Genomic DNA, 22,926 nt, shown 5'->3' on the forward strand with positions numbered 1-22,926 from the left:
GTGACTATGGGCTGAAAGCTCTGAAACTTGAGCCAAAGTAAAACCTTTCCTCCTCGTGAGTTTTTTATGTCAGATATTTGTTACAGTGATAGAATGCTGACTTAGGTCTATGGAGTCACTGGGAGCACTGAATTAGCAGTGCTCCTGGCAAATGAAATGCAGGTACTCTTTCCTCAACTAATCAATAACGTTGATTATTTATGTGAAAAGTTGTTGAAAGACAACATTGAAAAAAAAAAGAAAAAAAAAAAGAAAGACAACATTGAAAAAAGGTATATTTACATCCATTTACCTATAAAAGCCTCGAGTTTGTCTTTTTTATAGCTGTGTAATACTGCATTGTATAAAAATATCACATCTTTTTTATCTATTCCTCAGTTGATGGGCATTTGGGTTGTTTCCAAGATTTAGCTATGACAAATTGTGCTGCTATAAACATGGGCGCACATATATTGCTGTGGTATGATGTTTTTAATTCTTCTGGGAAAATACCCAGAAGGGGAATAGCTGGGTTAAATGGGACCTCTAATCCTAGTTTTATGAGGCTTTTATAGGTAAATGGAGGCAAATAGAGACCATACTCATAAATGAAATAAATCAGACCCACATGTGTAGACATTGTGTTGTCTCCCTAGTGTAAAAACATGGAAGAGTAGATGGAACCCAAAATGTACAATAGACATTGGGAAAGGGAAAGAAATTGCTCAGAAGAGGAAACAACTGGGATTAGGGAAAGGAGAAAAGGAAAGAAAGAAGGAAAGGAAAAAATATATATGTATACAGAAGGATGGCTGGGATAACTGTACAGCTGATGTCTAATGGTTTATTGAAAGGAAGAGTTAATACTTTATTTATTTAAACATTTTTTGACCAGTTTTGCATGCTTATATCTGGTAATCTGAACAACTAATTTGAAAACAACAATATGCAACATAACAACCATTGGTGAATTCCTATCATCTTGTTTGGTGAAACTCTGTATCATTTATAATTTTTTGTTTTTATTTTTTATTCTCTTTAATGGTTTTATTAATCTTGCATTCTTACATCTGGTAATCTGACCAAGTTTGATGAGGATAAAAATATGTAATATAACAACTACTGTTAATCCCTATCATCTTGTTCTGAAACCCTGTATTATTCGTATTGTTTTTGCTTTGTTTTATTTTTATCTATTTTGTTGGCATTTTGCTATTGTTCTCTATTTTTAAAAAATTCTCTTTAAAATAAAAAAATTTGTTTGTAACTGGGCATCAAACTCAGGATCTCACACTTGCCAGGCAGGTGCTGTGCCATTGAGCTATATTCCTAGCCTTTAAAATATATATTGTTGATTTATCAATATTGAGCTGGATGGCAACCCATTTGGGACCCCTCCTGTCTCTCAGGAGCTATTCCTATTCCCCATTCCTATTCGCCAATAAATTTTCCTACTCTTAACCTGAATTGTAGCTGGGCGTGTTGGCACACACCTGTAATCCCAGCACTTGGGAGGCTGAGGCAGGAGGGTCACTGCTAGTTTAAGGAAAGCCTGAGCTACAAAGTGAGTTCAAGGCCAGCTAAACTGCATAGTGAAGCCCTGTCTCAAAAAGATTTTTTAAAAATCTATATCTATATCTATATATATCTGCCAGCAACACTGACATATCCTTGAGTGAGGCTTCTCTTATGCACATATTTTACAGTGAAAGTACATCACAGACTTCTCACCAAATCACCAGAAAACATTTCAACACTCAGGGCCTTTTTTTCTTTTTTTTGAGACAGGGTCCTTGCTATGTAATTCAGGCTGGCTTCAAACTCACTATGTAGACTAGGCTGGCCTTGAACTTGCAGCAATCCTTCTGTCTTTACCTTTCAGGGGCTGGGCTTGCAGATATGTGCCACCATGCCTGTTTTGTTTTTTTGTTTGTATTGGGGATTGAACCTAGAGACTCGTAAGTGATACTAGGCAAGTGGTCTACCATAGAGCTACATATATAGCCCTTTTTAATTTTTTATTTTGAAACAGAGTCTTATTAAGTTGCTCAGGCTGCACTTGAAGTTTTGATCCTCCTACCTCAGTCTCCCAAGTAGCTGGGATTACATTCATGTGCCCCTGTGCCCAGCTGGAGGCCATTTTAAGTGGTGAAATCACCAAAAAATGCTGCAAAATTTTGTTTAAAGCAGTAATACTAAGTTGACCTTGAAATACACACTTGCTTACAGTATGAGAGTCCATTGAGGCCAAATTTTTCACTGGCCTGTATGTGTCTGAGTGACTGAGAAGTGACAAATAAGCTTTAGTAAGTAGGCAAATTTGCAAATAGAAATTTTATGGATAATGAAAATTGACTCTATATATTTTAGGAAAAAATACTTTTACTGTTGTGAATTTCAACTGAGAGGAGGTCTGAAATTTGACTACTGAATAATTCTAGGAGGTTGAGTTTTAAAAAATTGACACAAAATAATTGTATGAATTTATGGGATGTAGTGTGGTAATTCCATGTGTGTATACAATGTGTCAGGGTCAATTCAGGGAAATTAGGATGTACTCCTCCTCAAACATTTATCATTTGTATTGGGAACTTTGAACTCGTCTAGTTATTTTAAAATATATAATACATTGTTTTAAAATGTAGTCACCACACTGTGCTGTGTACAGAACAGTAGAATCAATTCCTCCTGTCTAATTGTATTTTGGTACCCATTATCCCACCTCTCTCCATCTTTCCTTCCACCCCGTCCAGCCCTGGTGACCACTATCCCACTATTTCTACGAGACCTAGTTTTTTAGATTCCATGAGTAGAACATGTAGTATCTGTCTTTCTGTGCCTGGCTTATTTCACTTAACATAAAGTGATTTTTTTTTTTTTTTTTTTTATAATGGATAACTCTGAAAGTAAATGTCAGCAGACTGGGAGTAGTGCTAGAAGCAGTCCTGGTTTTACTCTATCACTGTTGCGGTTTCCTAACCAGAAACAAAGAAATCAGCTCAGTTCAGGAGCTTCTCGTCCATTCACAAGTTCCTCAAAGATCAGGACAAGCTGGCTCCAAGGAGCAGGAGACGCATGGACGAGTTTATGAATGAGTGTGAGTAACCTGTCTACACGGGTTTCAGGTTTCCAAGCAGTGGGGAAAACTCTGACAAAAGATTTTTTTAAAAGATGAAGAAAAAAGGAAAAACTTCTCCTAGGTTGCTTGGCTCCTTGACTGTGTCCCCAGAATAGAATGGAGTGCGCTGAGATTCATGAGCCTTTTCTATGAAACCCAAGGTCTGTGAGGGAGCGGAAGATTGATTATCCTAAAATCAGATAAAAGGCTAACATTCAAACCGGCACAGTTATGTGCATAGCCTTGGATGAAGACACAAGCCAGATGCTCTGAGATAAACTGAAATTATTTCATTATGTAGACGAGACACTAATGTTTTTGAAGAGTGATGGGTAAGACCGATGACAATTTTCTGTCATTTCAATGTTTATAATCATTCCCTAGTCCTCTTAAAAGCATCAGCATTAAGACTGAGCATAGACGTGAGCTCTCCACCAGCATCTCTGGATCCAGGATACAGGTGGGAATCCTGCCCATCTCACCTCCCCTCTCATGTGGCCCAGACATGAGGCCCAGGCAGCACCCAGAGAGAAAGTTCTGCCTTCTGGGCAGGGACACGCTAACAACGAGGAACAAAAACTACCTATGTCAGGCTGAGCTTTTCTCCAGCAATTTGGCTCTATTACCTAGAACAAAAACTGAACTTAAGAGTCAGCAGGATTCCTTTCTGCAAAAACCTGTAAAATCAGGATTGTTAAATGACAGCAGATATTATTACCTGTGAAGTCTAACAGTACAAGAGATTCTAAAGTAGCAGAACCTATAAAAAAAATACTCTTAAAAAATAGACCAGTGAACTTCCCATGCTTGGTACCATCTCCAGCTATTGTAAAGCAGGTCAGAGGTTTTTTTTTTGTCTTTTTGAGACAGGGCTTTGCTATGCAGTTCAGGCTTGCCTTGAACTCACTGTGTAGCCCTCGAACTTGCAGTGACCCTCCTGCCTCAGCCTCCTAAGTGCTAGGATTACAGGTGTGCACCACCAGGCCTGGCTCCAGAGATGTATTTTGGAATTTACTCAGAGTCTGGTGTGTGTGTGTGTGTGAAGTTTTTTGAGGTCTCCTCCTGTTCTCACTCTGGTATCTATCCATATTTTTTTCCTACACCCCTGAAGAGAGAGATGTGCTAATAGTGATGCCGAACCTTTTAGAGACTGAGTGCCTAAACTTCAACCCCAAACCCACTTATTTGTCGCAAAGTGCCCACACTGCAATTACACCTGAATCCTGAGGTTTTGGTTTAGAAAAAACACCTCATACGTTAAAAGAAGAACACAGTAACAGAGCTTTCCATGATACAAATAGCCCACTGTGGCACGCGTGCCATAGGTTCACCACCACTGTCAGTTAAAACCTATATATAGAGGGAACATGTTAAATATGTAGTTGAGCTATTTTAGCCAGGCCTCTTTTTTTTTCTTTTTTTTTGGTTTTTCTCCGGTACCGGGAACTGAACTCACGACCTTGCGCTTGCCAGGGAAGCGCTTTTGCCGCTGAGCTAAATCCCCAGCCCCTAGCCAGGCCTCTTAACACACACCTGCAGTCCCAGCATTCTGAGAGGCTGAGGCAGGAGGATCACAAATTTGAATCCATCCTGGGCAAGCCAGTGACTTTGCAAGAGTGTCTCAAAGTAAAAAACAAAAGACAGAGGATGGTGGGAAAAAGAATTTAAGAAAAGATAAGAAAAGAAAGAGCTGCGGATGTAACTCTATGAATGACCTGGGTTCAAAGTACTACCCCCCCAAAAAGCTGAGCTTTTTAAGGAAATAATTTTTGTCTTTTGTAAATAAAGTCTGAAACCAAACTTTAATCTGTGTATTTTAAGCAAATCATGTACAAATTGTGTGCTACTACATGTAGGAGTCAATAGCTTTATACACCTGTAGAGTTACCCTTGGGAATTTTAGGCACCAAACACAATCTGCAGTTCTGATTTTGCCAGATAACTCCGCTCCACTGAGGCTCAGCAACTGGCTTGTTGACACTTGTGCATACAAAGGCCCAACTTCGTCACAAGGAAGAACTTTCACAATGGAGCTATCTTTCTCACAATTATGGCAGGAAGAAAAGTTTCCAAGTTTTTTTTTTGTTGTTGTTGTTGTTAAGAATGTTAGTTGGCACAGCAGCTTTTCCAAAATAGTAGATTAGCCAGGGATCATGGTGCATGCCTGTAACCTCAGCACTCAGAAGAGGCTGAGTCAGTAAGATCACCCAGTATTCAAGGGCAGCCTGGGCTATATAGTGAGTTCAAGGGCAGCCTGTACTACATAGTGAGATTCTGTCTCAAACAAACAAACAAACCCCAAAACAAAATCACTACCACCACAACAAAAAAAAAAAAACTAAAATAGTATTACTTAGTAGTAGTATAAGATTGTTAGAAACAATATTTAGGTTCTGGATGCCAAGGAAAATATAACTAGAACATATTTAATTTTTTTTTTTTTTTGAGACAGGGTTTCGCTGTGCAATTCCGGCTGGCCTCACACTTGCAGCGATCCTCCTGCCTCGGGCTCCTGAGTGCTGGGTGTGCCTTGCCATGCCTGGCAGAACATACTTAATTGTAAGAATGTAATAGAACCTACTAAATCTCAGAAATGTCTAGCATAATCCAGTGCCCTGTAAATAAAGCCCAGCCTCTTCCTAATGAGGATAGAAAATGAATGAATTTCTGTGAATCTCATGGCAGGGGGACTTTCCAGAGACAGGAGCTCTGGGGAGGGCCACCCAAGAGGGCCTTGACTTTGGCTTTGAGCAGCAACTCTGACGTGGTCCTTACAGTGCAGCAATATTGTGACACTAAGAGGTGATGATAGTGGCAGCACAACAAAGACACCAGTGGCCAGATTTAACCAGAGCATGGAAAGATGGGACTCCACGCCATGGCCCAGGCCTTGTACTCTAAGAACCCAGACCAGGGGAGCAGAGTACTGACCAGGGTACAGGGCCCAGGCCAGGGCACTGCCCACAAGAGGCACACAGAAAGTAAGGCCAAGGATTGGCATCCATAGTCCTGCATGGGACTTTACTTTCCTGTCTGTTGGGGCCCTCCTGAACCTCTGCTCTGTGCTCATGAATGAGGGTGATAATATGGATTTTTGTCACAGGGTTTTTTGTTTTTTTTTTCAATCTTTTTGAGACAGGGTTTCCCTATGCAGTTCAGGCTGGCCTTGAGCTCATCCTGTAGCCCAGGCTGGCCTTGACTTTATGGCAATCCTCCTGCCTCAGCCTCCCTAGTGCTGGAATTACAGGTGTGCATCATCATGCCCGGCATCACAGGTTGTTTCAAGACTCTGGTGAGCTGATGGAGGTGGAGACTTAGTGTTAATTGTTCTAGGCAGACACATCCATTAGTCCATTAGGTTACAAAACTTCAAGCCAGGTCTGGTAGCTCATGCCTATAATTCTGCACCCTGGAATGTTGAACCAGGAGAATCACAAGTTCCACCCTAGCCTGGGAAACTTAGCAAATTAGTGAGAACCTGTCTCAAAATAAAATATAAAAAAGGTCTGGGATTGTAGCTCAGTGTAAAGGCTCTGGATTCAATCCTCGTAACACACACACACACACACACACACACACACACACACACACACACACACTCTCACTCTCTAATCTTAAATTCAAATTTAACTGGGCATCCCAATTCTTATTTGCTCAATCTATAATCTTGGAAACTAAAAGAATTATGCTTTTTCCCTCCCTATGACTCAAAACTTTAAAAACGTTGAATGGTATTTTAAATGTAGTGAACTCCAGTACAGGATAGTTTTCCCCTCATAATGACCAGTTAGAATAGTCTTCTGTCTCAATCTCTTGTGAAGTTTCCTCCTTAGTTTCTGTGAGGCTGCTGTCCCAGTAGTTGCATAGGGTTGTGTCCTCTGCTTGTTGGGTGTGGTAGGCTTAGGGGGTTTGAATTTTGTTGAGGAAGTGCCCAGAGCATTTTAAATAGGAAAGACATTCCAAGTTGTTTTTTTTTTGTTTTGTTGACACTGGGGATTGAACCCAACGCACTACCACTGAATTATAGCCCTTAGCCCCTTAAAAAAATTTTTGTTTTTTTAAGTTTTCTGAGACAGGGTCTCCATAAGTTGTCTGGATGGACTCAAGCTTGTGATACTCTTGTTTGAGTCTCCCATGTAGGTGGGATTGCAGGTGCGCACCACTGTGCTCCGCTGTAGGGGTCTGTTGGGCCCTTGCTGTGCCCCGGGAAGGAACGGCAGCAAGAATGAGGAAAAAATAGACAAGAGACAAAAAGCTGGGATCAGGTGAAGGTCCTCTGTCTCAGTGGAGAAGGGGAACTGCCCAAGAACAGTAGAGCGTTTATTTATACCAGGAGGTTGGTTAATTTTCACCTCGCTGCCCAGCAATCAGTTAACAAGCTACAACGGCTTGTTTATGTGCTTCGGGGAGCTCCCGTGTTCTCGGAGCTCCTGTGTTCTCGGGCTGGCTTCGTCCTGTACGTGTAATTACGTTCCACCCTCTGTGGCTCCCAACACTCAGCTGCACAATATTTAATGGAGGTGAAATTTATATCACATAAAGCTAACTATTCCCTCATAGAGATATATGTATGAAATATTTTGATCAGTTTTTTAAGAGATGTATCCTGTTTGCAAAGGCACAATGAAGTTGCATCTTAGAGACGATAGGCAATAAAGTTAACAATAAACTTATTTAACACACAAACTAACGAACCATTCTTTGGCATTGAGTATTAGAAAAGAAGCCTATGAATAAATTAGTATCAGCAGCAAGATTATCCTGTTTCCCAGCCCATGATCTCCCGCTCCTGCCCTCCTCCATTACCCCATCCTTCCCTCAGGCATATCTCCTTGTCTCTGGCTTCAGTCTTTGCTTTCACTTTCTCTCAGTAATGATAATAAAAGTCTAGTGAGCAGCTAATTACTTTTAGATACTGAGCCACCTCACTTTCAGGCAATAGCTTGTTGATGCTTCATAAGAACTCCATAAAGTAGGTTCTACTTTTATCATCATTTTATAGTCAAACAAGTAAGGCACAGAGAGGTGAAGCAACGAACCTTTGGGCATACAGCCATCCTGTCCTCCATGTGAACCAGAACTACCTTCTGAAATGCAAACCTGACCAACATAGGCTTAAAACTTCCATTGTCTCCCTGCCTCCTCATACAAATAAAACCAAAGCCAAATTCATAAAATAAAAGCCACTTTGGTTTGAGAAGTCATTGAGGTTCAAGTGGAGGCAGCTGGACTTCAGTTGCAGAGTCCTGGATTAGTAAATGATTAGTCATTTCTTGCTGATGTGCTTGGCTTCTTTAAAAAATTCGCCTCGCCTTCTTATAAATCAGTGTCACACCTGTGAATTCTAAATCAGAAAGTTACCAAAGTTAGTGGCACCTGATTAAAGTGTCAGAGTGAAAATTTAGAGTAAATATCACCAAGCTTATCTAACATCTGTTTCCTTGCATTAGCCCTTGATTCTTTCTCCCCTCCTCCCTTCCTTCCTTCCTTCCCTCCTTCCTTCCTTCCTTCCTTCCTTCCTTCCTTCCTTCCTTCCTTCCTTCCTTCCTTCCTTTCTGCCTTTCCTTCTGTCCTCTTTTCTTTCTTTAATCAACAATTAAATTGCTTTATGTTACCTTTAAACCAATTTTAAATTCAAATATTTATGTAAAACAAACACAAAACTTAAAGATAAAACAATATGCTTTTTTTTTTTTTTTTTTTTTGTCTTTTTGAAACAGGTTCTTGCTGTGCAATTCAGGCTGTCCTTGAGCTCACTTTGTAGCCCAGGCTGGTCTCAAACTCACAGTGATCCTCCTGCCTCAGCCTCCCAAGTGCTGGGATTACAGGCGTGCACTACCATACCTGCAACAGTATGCTCTTAAGAAAGTTCTTAGCATAAATAACACTGTTGATACTGTTCAATTTCTACCTAATATTTTTTATTTTATTCATATATATATATTTTTTTAAGCCAGGCATGTTGGCACACGCCTGTAATCCCAGCACTTGGGAGGCTGAGACAGAAGGATCATTGTGAGTTAGAGGCCAGCCTGGGCTACAAAGTAAGCTCCAGCCAGCCTGAACTGCATAGTGAGACCCTGTCTCAAAACAAACAAGCAAACAAACAAACAAAAACCACATAATTTTCTTTTTTAGACCAAAAGAGAAAAAAAAATTTTTTTAAAAGACTATTGGGATAGGGAGCAGTATTATGGAATAAATGCTCACTATCCTTAATACTGTTCAAATAGAGGCTGTGCTTTGTAGTAAGAGGGGGTCTTGAGAGAGAGACTGGCTGACATTTGGGGATACTTTTACTATAATATTTTTTGTCTTTTTGACAGGTTTTGCTATGCACTTCAGGCTGGCCTTGAACTCAGTTTGTAGCCGAGGCTGGCCTCAAACTCACAGCGATCCTCCTGCTACAGCCTCCCAAGTGCTGGGATTACAGGCATGTCCTGCCATGCCCAGTTTTTTTTTATTTTTGAGACAGGGTCTTTTTATGTAGCCCAGGTGGCCTTGAACTCACATTAATCCTCCTGCCTCAGTCTCCAGAGAGCTGAGTTTACAGGCGTGTGCCACCACACCCAGCACTTGCGCATTTTTTATTTGATCCTTTATTTTAGTGGGGGTCTAATTTTTTGGAATTCATTATATATTCTAGATATTCATTCTCTGCAGCACTCTAAAAAAAGAAATTGGCAAGACTAATATCTTTATTCTTATTAACTGCTACTAGTATTATTATCCATTCAACATTCAGTTCCCAGGAAACAAAGCTATTGGATGAAGGGAAGAATAATTAATACCTTGATATTTTGTTTGGAGGTTCTAGCAGGGGAGCTCAACCCCTTGACCAAGGAAGCAGCCCTTTATCAGAGGTGGCCGTCTTCTTTGACTAAGCACGCAGCTTTGGGAGGGACTCACATGGAGTGGTGAAGGAGGAAGGGGACACCTGTCTAGGCAGCCAGACCAGCTGAATAAACCTTGGTGATCAGTGGAGTGACAGATGTTGCAGGAAGATTGCCTTCACATCTGGAAAGAACGAATACTTTACAGTTTCTTATTTTTGTTGCTATTGTTGTTGTTTTGAGACAGGGTCTTGCTATGTAGCTCAGGTTGGCCTTGAAACCACTATGTAGTCTAAGATGGCCTCCAATTTATAGTGATCCTCCTGCCTCAGCCTCCAGAGTGCTAGGTTTACAGGTGTGTGGTACCACAGTTTTCTATTTACTGCCACTCTGACCCAGTAAAATTAAATCACATATCTTCTCATTTCACTTTATAAAATCACCTCATTTGAAGTATAAATAAGTATTGTAAGCCTGGGTGTGGTGGTGCATGCCTGTAATTCCAGCACTTGGGAGGCTGAGGCAGGAGGATCGCCACAAGTTCAAGGCCAGCCTGGGCTACATAGTGAGACCCTGTCTCAAAACAAAAGTGTTATATAATTTTACCAGTAGTAACAGCACATGAAGCAAATACTACTTTGTGTTTTATAACTTGTGTGACTCTGATAAACCCGTAAGGTTATGATTTTACTTGATAAAATTTCTGAAATAACTAAAATATTTTTATTTTTATTTATTTATTTATATTTATTTTTATTTTATCTTTTTGAAACAGGGTCTCACTATGCAGTTCAGGCTGGCCTTGAGCTCACTTTGTAGCCCAGGCTGGCCTCAAAATCACAACGATTCTCCTGTCTCAGCCTCCTGGAGTGCTGGGATTACAGGTGTGCACCACCATGCCCGGCAGCTAAAATATTTTTAAAGCAATAGGATAAAGAAGTGAATAAAATTCTTGTCTCGAGTGCATCTAGTGCAGATGAACACAATGTGATGTCTCACAGGAAGGCGGTGTTAATCTTGACAAATCACTTTGTGAGCTATTAGATGGTCTTGGGACCCTTGTTTGTATCATTAACAAATGTTTGAATTGATTATCTCTGGGTAAATTAGCCACAGTAAGATATTCTGTTTATTTATTTATTTATTTTTTGTCTTTTTGAGACAGGGTCTTGCTATGCAGTTCAGGCTGGCCTCGAGCTCACTCTGTAGGCCAGGCTGGCCTTGAACTCGAAACAATCCTCCTGCCTCAGCCTCTCGAGTGCTGGGATTACAGGTGTGCGCCACCACGCCCAGCTACACAGTAAGATATTCTGGACAGAGGTATAATATTAGTGATAAATCTCTTTATTAGTTAAAAAGGTGATCATATCCTCTGCCAGTTTCTTTAAATCATTTCCTATTTGTATATCTTTTATCTGCATGAGATCTGCGTAGATTTTTGTTTTGTTTTGTTTTTTTTCTGGTACTGGGAATCGAACTCATGACCTCGTGCTTGCCAGGCAGGCGCTGTGTCACAGAGCTAAACCCCCAGCACCCTGCTTTGATTTTTATGTGAACTAGTGAAAGAGAAACAAGCAAAAGCTTGTAATATATGTGTCAAAGTGTAGTTGCTTGGAAACTTGGGCCAACTTGGCTTGAAGAATTAAGTGGGGAAAATCATCCTTTCTCATCCGCACCTGGGCAATTGTTTCTGAAGCTACCTGACTGATACTGGCATTAAGCAGGTGAAGTAGGCGTTTGTGGGAGGCAGAAGGACTGAGAACCTCTACATCAGAGTGTTTCAGTTTCGGTCCTACATTTGACATTTGAGGCAAGATGATTGTTCATTGTGAGGGTGCCCTATGTGTGATAAGATGTTTAGTAGCATCCCTGGCCTGTACCAGCCAGATAATTGGTTGTACCAGCAACCAATAAAATTGCAAGTATAGTTGCTTAGGTAATATTGATCTAATGGTAGGCAGTAGCAAGATATGATAACCAAAAAGTTTATTTGGCTCATGGATCTGGAGTTAAAGAGCATGCGGTTGGCATCTGGTGAGGGCTTTCTTGCTGTATCTCAACATGGCAGAGGGTGAGACAGAGCAAGTGGGCTAGCTTGGGTCTTTTTCTACTTCTTATAAAACCACTGATGCCATCATGGTGGTATAGGGGAAATACTAGATGTCAAATACATCAAGTTCATGTCGCCTGAAGTTGAATTCTAAAAAACAACAGAAGTTAAGAGCAGGAAAATTTATTAGAGAAAAGGAATGGGGAATAGGAATAGCTCCCGAGAGACAAGAGGGGTGCTGAATTGGTTGCCAATGAGTCTGCCTCTCAAAGCAAGTTTTACAGAGCAAAATCATGAGGTGGGTGATATGTGGGTCAAAATTATGAGCAACCAATAAAATTGCAAGTATAGTTGCTTAGGTAATATTGATCTAATGGTAGCCAGTGTACATGGGTGACATCATTAATCTTGGTTGATAATCTATAGTCTTGGTCTTGTCTTTAGTTTTAGTCTTAGTCTTAGTGATCTTTTTTTTTTTTTTTTTTGGTTTTTCTCTGGTACCAGGAACCGAACTCACGACCTTGCGCTTGCCAGGCAGGCGCTTTTGCCGCTGAGCTAAATCCCCAGGCCCCAGTCTTAGTGATCTTAGTCTTGGTCTTAGTGTGTGGGAGAGGATGGTCCATACTTAATTAGATAATGTAAAATTTCAAAAGGGTGACATGAACAATCCCAAATCTCCATTCATCCCTTAGGGAAGTATGTAAAACTAGCCACTGTGACTTTACTCTTCAGATGTGCCTCCAGCCACTGTTCTGATGCATTCTCATCTGAGTCCTTCAAGGGCCCCATCCTGTCTGCCTATTATATTTCTGCCTTAGTTGTCTATAGTAATGGGAGCCCCACTCTCATGACCTCATCTATCCTAAATACCTCCTGAAGGTCCTACCTCCAAATACCATTAACATGAACTTGGGGATTGTTTCCAACACATGAATTTGGGGGACACATTCAAGCCATTGTAGTCTTCAAACTGTCCAATGGTTTCTTAGGGACAGGATTCCCCCCACTTTTGAGAACCTCTGAGATAATTTTATCATCTGGAAGAATGCACTGGCCATTGCTGGGGATAGATGCCAGATTTAGTGAATGAAAAATACAGGATGCCTGATTAAATTTGAGTTTCAGATAAACAATGAATATAGCTTTAACATAAGTATATCCCAAATATTACATAGGACATATTGGGCATCCTGAAATTTATGTGGCAGCACTGTGATTGCTGTTGAAAGTTCATAACCTCAAGAGAGATAAAACCCTGAAATGAGATCCCTATGGAGCCAAAGCAGCTTGTAATTCGAAAACTATCTAAGAACCGGAGATGATTTCCAGGAGGGTAATTTAGTTCAGAGCTGGCTCTGAGCTCCCATGTTACAGCTGGAACATGATGAAATGACCAAAGTAAGCAGAACTGAAGACATTCTCTCCTGTTTTAGTAGTTTGAAAAAATAACTCAATTTTATGATTTCATAAAATCACTACTGCTAAGTTACCTGCATTTCTATACTTTTTAGCTAATTTGTGTACAAAAGTAAATTGTATTCAATGGTGTTTATTCTTTGAGCCAAGCTATCTTGTAAATGATTGCAGTTATTTTAAAATAGCTTACTATTCATTCCTTTTATAGATTAAAATAAGTCTTGTTTGATTTTTTTAAAAGTAAAACAGGGGCTGAGGATATAGCTCAGCAGTACAACGCCTGCCTGGGAAGTTCAAGGTTCTGAGTTCAATTCCCAGTTCCCCAAAAAGAAAGAAAAGAAAAAAAAAAGTAAAGCAATACAGAAAAAAATAAAGTAAAAGGTAAAAATCCCCTTTCTTTCCATCTTCAATCTCTTAGTCTCATTTCTAGAGGTAATCACCATTTACAGTTTTGTTTTGCTTTGTTTTTTTTTTTTTTTTTTTTTTTTTTTTTTTTTTTTTGAGACAAGGTCTCACTAAGCAGTTCAGGCTGGCCTTGAGCTCATTTTGTAGCCCAGGCTGATCTTGAACTCAAAATGATCTTCCTGCCTCAGCCTTCCGAGTGCTGGGATTATAGGCGTGCCACCAAGCCTGGCTCTACAGTTGTGTTTTTTTTAAAGTAGTAAAATTTACTGGGGAAAAGGAATAGGGAATAGGAATAGCTCCTGAGGGACAAGAGGGGTCCCGAATGGGTGGCCAATGAGCAAAGAAAGTTTTATAGAGCAAAATCATGAGGTGGATACAATATGGGACAAAATATGATCAACCAATAAGATTACAAGAATAGCTGTTTAGGTTTCTTTTATTTTCTTGTTGGTACCAGGAATTGAACTCACAACTTTGCACTTGCCAGGCAGGCACTTGTGCCACTGAGCTATACCCTCAACCTGTATAGGTAATACTGATCCGGTAGTAGCAAGGGTACATGGGTGACATCATTAACCTTGATTGATAATCTATAGTCTTAGTCTTGTCTTTTAGTTTAGTCTTAGTAGTCTTTGTCTTAATAGTTTTAGTCTTAGTCTCTGTCTTAATCTTAGTGGGTGGGAGAGGATGACCTGTCCCTAATGAGATAATGGTTTATTGGGAACTCTCAAACAGGCGGTTCCAATAATCTGAAATTTCAATTTATCTCTTGGGGGTGTATGTAAATCTGGCCATTGTGAATTTAATCTTCTTCACATACACCTCCAGCCATAGTTTTGATCTGTTCTCATCTTCTGCACTGACTGCCTTTGCCTGTATCTCAACCTAATTTAGCTGTCTATAATATTCCCCCCTCTGAAGAGGTACATTTTGGTTACCTCCAGCTGAAGGGGTCGTAGCTGTGATTGGTAGTCAGAAATACTCTACAGAGGGTCTATCTAAAGGCCCTGGATAGATGCCAGGTATATCTTGGGTAAGTGTATAGCTTTAAGTTTCATTCCAATTATCTTGTTGGGGCCTCCAAATGATATAGGACCTTCAAATGATTTAGGGGAAATAAATGTAATTCCCAACCTATAAATATCCAGTATGCTGAGTTCATGATGCCCCAAGTCAAAGAATGAATTGTAAGGAATACAATAGAAGTTAAGGGTAGGAAAATTTATTGGGGAAAAGGAATGGGGATTAGGAATAGCTCCTGAGAGATAGGAGGGGTACTAAATGGGTTGCCCACAACTTACAATTTTTAATGAAATATTCTATGTTCTACCAGAAAATTTCCAAACATAATCAAGCAAATAAATCCACATTCTTCCATGGTAAGCAGCCTCTGGGATGGCTCTGAGGGATCCCTGAGTCCTGGTGTACCTGTCTTGCACAATCTGCCACTTTGAGTGGGTGGCACTAGTGATTTGCTCCTGGCTAATAAATAGATGCAGCAAAATCAGAGGGTCATTACTTCTATGATTCAGTCACAAGAGGCTGAGACTTATCTTGCTCTTCCTTCTGATCTTTAGAGCTTTGAAGAAGCAGTGACTATGATGGTGATGTCCCATGGTAAGGAGCAGGGCCCTCTGGACAACAGCTCCAAAGGAAAGGAATTGCACCAGCAAACATGAAGCCTAACTTTCACTTGAGACCTCTGCCCTGGACCACATGCTGGCTGCAGCTTTATGACAATCTCTGAAGCAGAGATTCAGACACCCAGGTCTCTGACCCACCAAAGCTGTGGGATGATAACCACAGTGGCTCCGAGCTGCTGGTTGTTATGACAGCTAGTCACAGCAGTGGACAGCTAGTGTGCCTCACTATCCCTCACCTGGGGTCAAACCCTGTGTGCTGTTTTGAGGGCTCCAAAGTCCAAGAGGTTAGGATCCAGAAAGCTGGTTTACAGGAGAAGCACCAGAACAGGGAAGGTGAAGTGTAAAATACTGGCTTTTCAACCATTAAGAGGAAAGTCAAGCTGTGTATAGCAATATACATGCTGGGCCAGATTTTTAATGAAAGTTGACTTGTTGCCCTGAAGGTATGGGAAGAAATGCAACCAGTGCATGTTGAACTTCACATCTCAGGAGAGGTGGGAAAAGGCCAATCATGGCCCCAAGTGAGACATGTGGGCACTGAGTCACAGCCTGGGAATGATGACCTGGTGGGTTTCACTCAGTGCAGGGCAGTTGTTGAGTAGTTCTATGGTAATGTTACTTATTGTGGCTAGAACTTGAGGTCATATATACAAGTAAATTGAGGCATGGAGGATGCCTAGGTATTGTTAATTTTTGATTCAGAATAATTTTTTCTATTTTATTGACACTTCTACTGTAGATTTTAAAAATATATAATGCTCTCAGAATTTTTAAAATTCCATAGTGCTTTTTAAATGACCACAGAACCAGGATTTTTGACATGAGCATGTACCTGTTTTGTCTAGTACCACAGAGCTTTAATTTACAAAAGCAAAAGACAAAGCTCCCAGCACCTAACAGCCAAATGTTTCTTTCTGAAATACACTGGTACCTCGGTACATGAACAAGATTCTTTCTATGATTTTGGCCACAAATTGAGTTGGACAAAAACCAAATCAAATTCAATGGTTAGGGTCAATGTGGACCTTATGGGGAGATTTGGTTCTGTACTAACTATCAGGCAGTTCCTAGAGAAATACCATTGATATCTATGGTCAGAGCATGAAAGTGTTCCCAGGAAAACTCTCCAATGGGGCAAATTGCACTGTTTTGCATATTTATGTGGTACTGTGTAATATTTTGTTACACGTATGCATTGTGTATTCTTAAATTGGATTGAACATGTGTATGGCCACAAAAATTATTTCTCAATTCTTCATGATGAGAACATTTGAAATCCTTTCTTCTAAGTTTTAAAAATCCACAGTAATAATTGTTATCGATAACAAGTGTTTTTTTTCCTCCTCCAGTACTAGGGATTGCACCTGGGATCTCAAACATGCTAGGCAAGCACTCTATCACTGAGCTACACCTACAACTCTTTAATTGTAAAATTTTGAGACAGGGTATCACTAAGTTGACCAAAGTGGCCTCAAACTTATGATCCTCCTGCCTCTTGATGGCTCTCTGAGCCTCTGACTTTCCTCCAAGAGCTCTAGGTACTGAAACCAATAAAATCCTCTACCATACCATCTCTTTCTTTAAAGCCAGTTGTGTTTTCTGTCATTTGCAATGACAAAAGCTCTAATTAATCTATAAAACTTTCTCAAAGGGAAACTTTTTTTTTTTTTTTTTTTGTGAGACAAGGTCTTACCATGCAGTTCAGGCTGGTCTTGAACTCACTACAGAGCCCAGGTTGACCTCAAACTCGCAATGATCCTCCTGCTTCAGCCTCTCAAGTGCTTGAATTACAGGTGTGTGCCACCACACCCAGCCTGGTAAAAAAATATTAACAGTACTATCATCTTTGTGGGGTTTTTGTTTTTGTTTTTTAGGTTTTTGTGTGAACATAAATTTTTATTTCTCTGGGAGAAATTGTCAGGAGTACAACTGCTGGGTCTTATGGCATCTGCATATTTAGTTTAGTTTTTCTTTTTCATAGGCTTTAGTTTACAGAGCTGTCCAGCAAAATTAAGCAGAAAGTACAGAACTTTCCCATACACCCCACCCTCCTGTCCTCACATATTCACAGCTCCCCACTTTGCAAACACCCTATAGGCTGGTGCACTTTTTACCCTTGGTGAACCTACATCAGCATGTATCACTGCTATCCCAAGACCACAATTACACCAGCAGTTACTCTCAGCACTGTGTGTCTGTGGGGTTGGACAAATGTATAATGATAGGTATACATCAGCACAGCATCACCCAAAGTAGTTTCAATGCCCATTTTCCTAAAATTTATGTTTTAAGAGACCACAAGGTCTCTTATAGGACCTACGCAGGTTAGAGACCGGTTAAACTCCTCTTTCCGTATGTCTTTCAAAGGGTCATAATGAACCCAGTTGCTAAGGCTGATGTGGTGGTCTACCTGCATAATCCTATTACAAGGAGGGAGGCTGAGGCAGGAGGATTGTAAGTTCAAGGTCAGCCTGCATTACACAGTGAGACCCTGTCTTAAAAAAAAAAAAAAAAAAAAAAAAAAGAAAGAAAAAAAATACTAAATTTTTGCCTTCTCTAAAATTTTAAATGGTTTAACCTCAATCTTAATGTTTATTTTTTTCTAAGAAAGGTTAAGAGAAGTCAGTGTAACTCACAGGGATAGTGCACTTCAATTTTTTAAAGATTGGGGTAAAATTGATATAAAATTTACCATTTTAATCATCTTTACAGGTACATCTCAGTGTCATTATATACATTTCCAAGGTTGTATAACTATCACTATTATCTATTTCCAAAACTTTTTCATCATCCCAAACAGAATTCAATCTTTAATTTTCTAATGTTTTAAAATTACAGCAAAGAGCATTGGTACTAAGATAAATTGCATATGTCTGACAGGCTGACTTCCTCCTAGACCCTACACTATGAAACATATTCCCTGCAGAGTTCCATAGGCGTCCATTTAAATACACAAAGGATTTTTAGAGGTTAATGACCTGTAGTGAGCCAGGGAGATAGAATTTGAATCTATCATTTCTGACCTCTCATTCCTTTCAATGTTTTACTGTCCTGCCCAGTGGATTAATACATTAAAATGGTATTAAAACTTCTAAGTGTAATGTACCCTATTTCAATATTTCCTATCATAAAATAATTATTTAAAAGTGAATTCATGTGAAATCACTGTTGTAATATGTTCAAATCTGTTCCCTATATTTATACTTCAAAGAATATGCTCCCCTCCAAATTATCACTTTTCTCCACTGGCTTATAGACATAAGAAGAATAATAAAGATATCCTGCTTATTTGAGAGCCTGGAAAAAACATGAATGAAGAGATGTGACATAACACTGCTTTTCTTATTAACCGGTGGTGCAAAGCCTTTGAAGCCACATCAGTGGTTGGTATTGCATAAGATGTGACCTAAAACATCTGTCAGTTCCCTGGCATGCCGTTTTTCAACAGCATCGTGTAATTATAATGGGCTTTATTGACATAATAAATATGAGAACCCAGGTGGTTTGCATATCCAGTTGCTTAATTGAAGAAATGAAAGACCTTGTGATATGGAGTTGACAAGGGGAGCTTGTCAAGCGGCAATAAATTTTGTGATAGTCGTGACCTTGGGTCATAAAATGACCAATGGAGAGGAAAAAAATTTTATGCAATAGAAGTGACTATATTGACTTATTTTATTCTTAGTTCTAATGCTGACAGCATGAACTGTTTCTTCCCGTTGTCTCTCCCAAAGCCAAGGGACTCTGTGGGCAAATCAATATGAGTATTTTCTAAAATCATGAGCTATGATTAAATCATAAAATATGTTGAACTTGTTTTTGGATTTTCACTTTTCACATCCTAAAAAAAGGTGAAGGATCATGAAATTCTGCACTCAAGCCTTTTGAAGATAATGTCCACATTTTTTTGCAAACATAAATAAGGCCACGTCCCAAATGATTTTTTTTTTGAATGCCCCAAGATGTAAATATGAAAATAATAGTTAATCTAAGGGCAAAATAGTAAATAGCCATATAAATGCTAAGGGTCTTTTGAAAAGTAAGTTAACTGCTTTGATGGGCCAGATGAGCACAGATTAAATTATTACATGGTTGCTGTGTGTTAAGACAATGAATGTTGGAAATTGAAACACAGATAACAAAATGTGTTATACGTGGGTACCTTTTTCTCCTCCATAAACAAGTACTTTAAGTGTGGAAATTCCTGGCAGTTCTCTCTAGAGAATTTGGGTTTTTTGATGCCAAAAGACTTACAGTTGTATAGCTCATAGCTTCAACAGGAATGATGAAGACATTTGAGGCCCACTTTTAGAAATATATAACAGCTTTATTGAGATATAATTCACCATTTTAAATTATGTAATTGAGTTGTTGTTAGTATATTCACTGTGAAACCATCACCACTGTCTTGTTCCAGAACATTTTCATCACTCCCCAAAGAAATGCCACACCCAAATTAAGTTCAGTCTCCAGTCTCCAGTTCAGTCTTCCCCCTCCAGCCCTAGGCAACCAATGACCTATTTTTTTTTTTTTTTTTTGTCTCTGGATTTGCCTATTTGGGGCATTTCCTATAAATGCAGTCATATAATATGTGATCTTTTTGTGCCTGGTTTCTCTCACTGAGTGTAAAGTTTCCAAAGTTCACTGTGTCTGAGCATCCTTCCTTTTTAGGGCTGAATAATATTCTTATTGTGTGGACAGACTGCATTTTGTTTTGCTTTCCATCGGTTTGGGGACATCTGAGTTATTTCCACTTTTTGGTTATTGAGAATTATGGACATCTATGGACAAGTTCCTATGTGCACGTAGTTTTTTGGTTCTCTTGGAGAGAGACACCTGAGAGTGGAGCAGCTGTCCCTCAGGTAACTCCATGTGTGACAGTCTGAGGAGACAACAGCTCTGTTTTCAAAAGCTATAGCCCTTTACACCCCATCAGCAGCAGACAGGACTCCAATTTTTCCACATTTTCTTTTCTTTTTTCTTTTGTTACTGGGAATCAAACTCATGGCCTCACACGCTCCACATTTTCACCAGTACTTGTTATGTCTTTTTTATTGCAGCCTTATTGTGTGACCTTATTGTGTGGCAGATTTTTTCTTCAGCTCATCTGATCTGAATTTCTCCACATCCTTTGGACTAAATGTCCCCTCTGTTCCCCACCCCAACCCTTCCCATGTTGCTCATTGATAATTTTAATTACATAGATTTTATACCACATACAGCCCTATTTCCCTCACCAGTCTCTGATTCCTGAGCCAGTTTGAAAGCATTCCTTCAGGACTCCCCCTCATATTGTAGCACTAAGTCAAAATATTTATTTTTCAGTTATATTTTCATGCCTCCCATACCTTTTAAGCAATTTTTGGGTGGAGGTCTTTTTGAGACAGGTTTTTGCTATACAGTTCAGACTGGCCTTCAACTCACTTTGTAGCCTATGCTGGCCTCAAACTCACAGGGATCCTCCTGCCTCAGCCTCCAGAGTGCTAGGACACAGGCATACACCACTACACTTGGCTTTGTCTTGAATTTTTAAAATATACATAATTTTATTACAAATTTAAAAAAAAACCACAAAATACATCATCCTAAAAAAAATACCCAAAACTTACTATCGGTACAGTTCCTGCAAATTTGTTGTGCTACCATACACATGAAAGAAACCATTAAATATTTAGGAACATTCAACATCAAAAGCTTTAAAATCTAACTGTACGTAGTAGATCCTCAAAAAGCTACAACCTGAATTTTTTAAAAAAGTGTTTTTTCTACAAAGAATCTTATCAGCTATACAAAAATCTGTACAGTTTTTATACTGAAGCTAATGTTGAGCTGCACTTGAATTCACATTCTTAGCAAAACAATTGCCTGAGCACACATATACTCCACATGCCATTACAGGACAGCCACTTATTCTTCATCTTCATCTTCTCCTCCTCATCTTCCTCTTCTTCCTCTTCCTCCTCCTCCTCCTCACCTCCTGGTTCATTCTTCTTTGAGCCTGTTGGCCTACCAAGACCCTTCTTTCCTGCTTCACTTTTGCCATTGGCATGGTATGCAGCAATATCCTTTTCATATTTCTCTTTTAGCTTAGCTGCTTTTTGTTCATATGGCTGTTTATCTTTGGCTGACTGCTCGACCACATTTCATCCAATTTCTTTTCAGTATCTCCAATGGACAGGCCTGGGTGTTCGCTTTTGGTCTTTGGGCGATGTTCAGAGCAAAGCAGGAAGAAGGCAGATGGTGGTCTTTTCGGAGCATTCGGATCTTTCTTCTTTCCTCTCTTATCGCCACCCTTGCTGGGGTACGTAGTTTTTCATCTCCCTGTCATAGCGCGCTTTATCGCTCTTCGCCATGTCCTCAAACTACGACTTTTCCTTGGCAGACATGGTCTTCCATCTCTCTGAGGACTTCTTGGAGAATTCGGCGAAGTTGACCGAGGAGTGGGGGTGCTTCTTCATGTGCTCCTGGAGGCAGGTCTGCACGAAGAAGGCCTACGAGGACATCTTGCCCCGCGGCTTGTTGGGGGTCTCCCTTGCCCATGGCAGCGCGGCCTGGTGCAAGGTTCTCCTCAGAGCGGCCGAGTCCGACTGAGACGCTTCCTCCCTAGAGCTCCGGAGTGAACTCAGTCTTGAATTTTTTTTTAAATTTTATTTTAAAGAGAAAATATAAAAACACTGATATAGAATTTCAAAACAAGATAATAAGAAATTGACAATGGTTATTATATTGTCTATTGTTATCTTCAAAGTAGTTGTTCAGATTCAATCTTGAATTTTAAGCATATCCTGAGAAGCATATTTCTATAAAGTATATATAGCACTTAGCATGTTGATGGTGATTTATTCGAATTGTTTTCATTTTCGTTTTGAGGTACTGTGGATTGAACCCAGGGCCTTCACACTGAGCTATATCCCTAGCCTATTTTTTATTTTGAGACAAGTTCTCACTAAATCACTAACTTTCCTAGGCTGGGTTTGAACTTGGAATCTTCTTGCTTCAGCCTCTCAGAGTGCTGGGATCACAAGAATGCATCTCCCAGCCTGATGGTAAAACTTGTTTTGTTTTGCTTTTTATCTTTTTGAGACAGGGTCTCCTATGCAGTTCAGGCTGACCTTGAGCTCACTTTGTAGCCCAGGCTGGCCTGGAACTCATAACGATCCTTCTGCCTCAGCCTCCCAAGTGCTGGGATTACAGGCATGCACTGCCACGCCCAGCCCTAAAACTTGTTTTGAAGATGCTGTTTATCCTGTTCTTTAAAACCCTGTGCAAGGAGTAATATGATGAATTCTTTCAATTATCTTAGGGGAAAATAACAAGAGTGGTCCCTTCCATTGGATTTGTATGTCCTCTTTGTTGAACACAAAAACTATGTAATACAATGTTTTTTCCTCCCAAAACTATGTAATACAATGTGATTCAGCAAAATCACCTGCATCAGCTCATCTTGGAAACTCGAAACCTTTACTCTGCATAAGGTAGCTC

General features: G+C 39.8%; 1 pseudogene; it reads right to left on the minus strand.

Annotated features, from left to right (window-relative positions):
* Positions 1-21,254: 21,254 nt before the first annotated feature.
* Positions 21,255-22,134, minus strand: LOC102016428 (annotated as a pseudogene).
* Positions 22,135-22,926: the final 792 nt, after the last annotated feature.

Source organism: Chinchilla lanigera, unplaced genomic scaffold (genome assembly GCF_000276665.1).
Source record: "Chinchilla lanigera isolate Chin_1 unplaced genomic scaffold, ChiLan1.0 scaffold00041, whole genome shotgun sequence".
Taxonomy (NCBI): domain Eukaryota; kingdom Metazoa; phylum Chordata; class Mammalia; order Rodentia; family Chinchillidae; genus Chinchilla; species Chinchilla lanigera.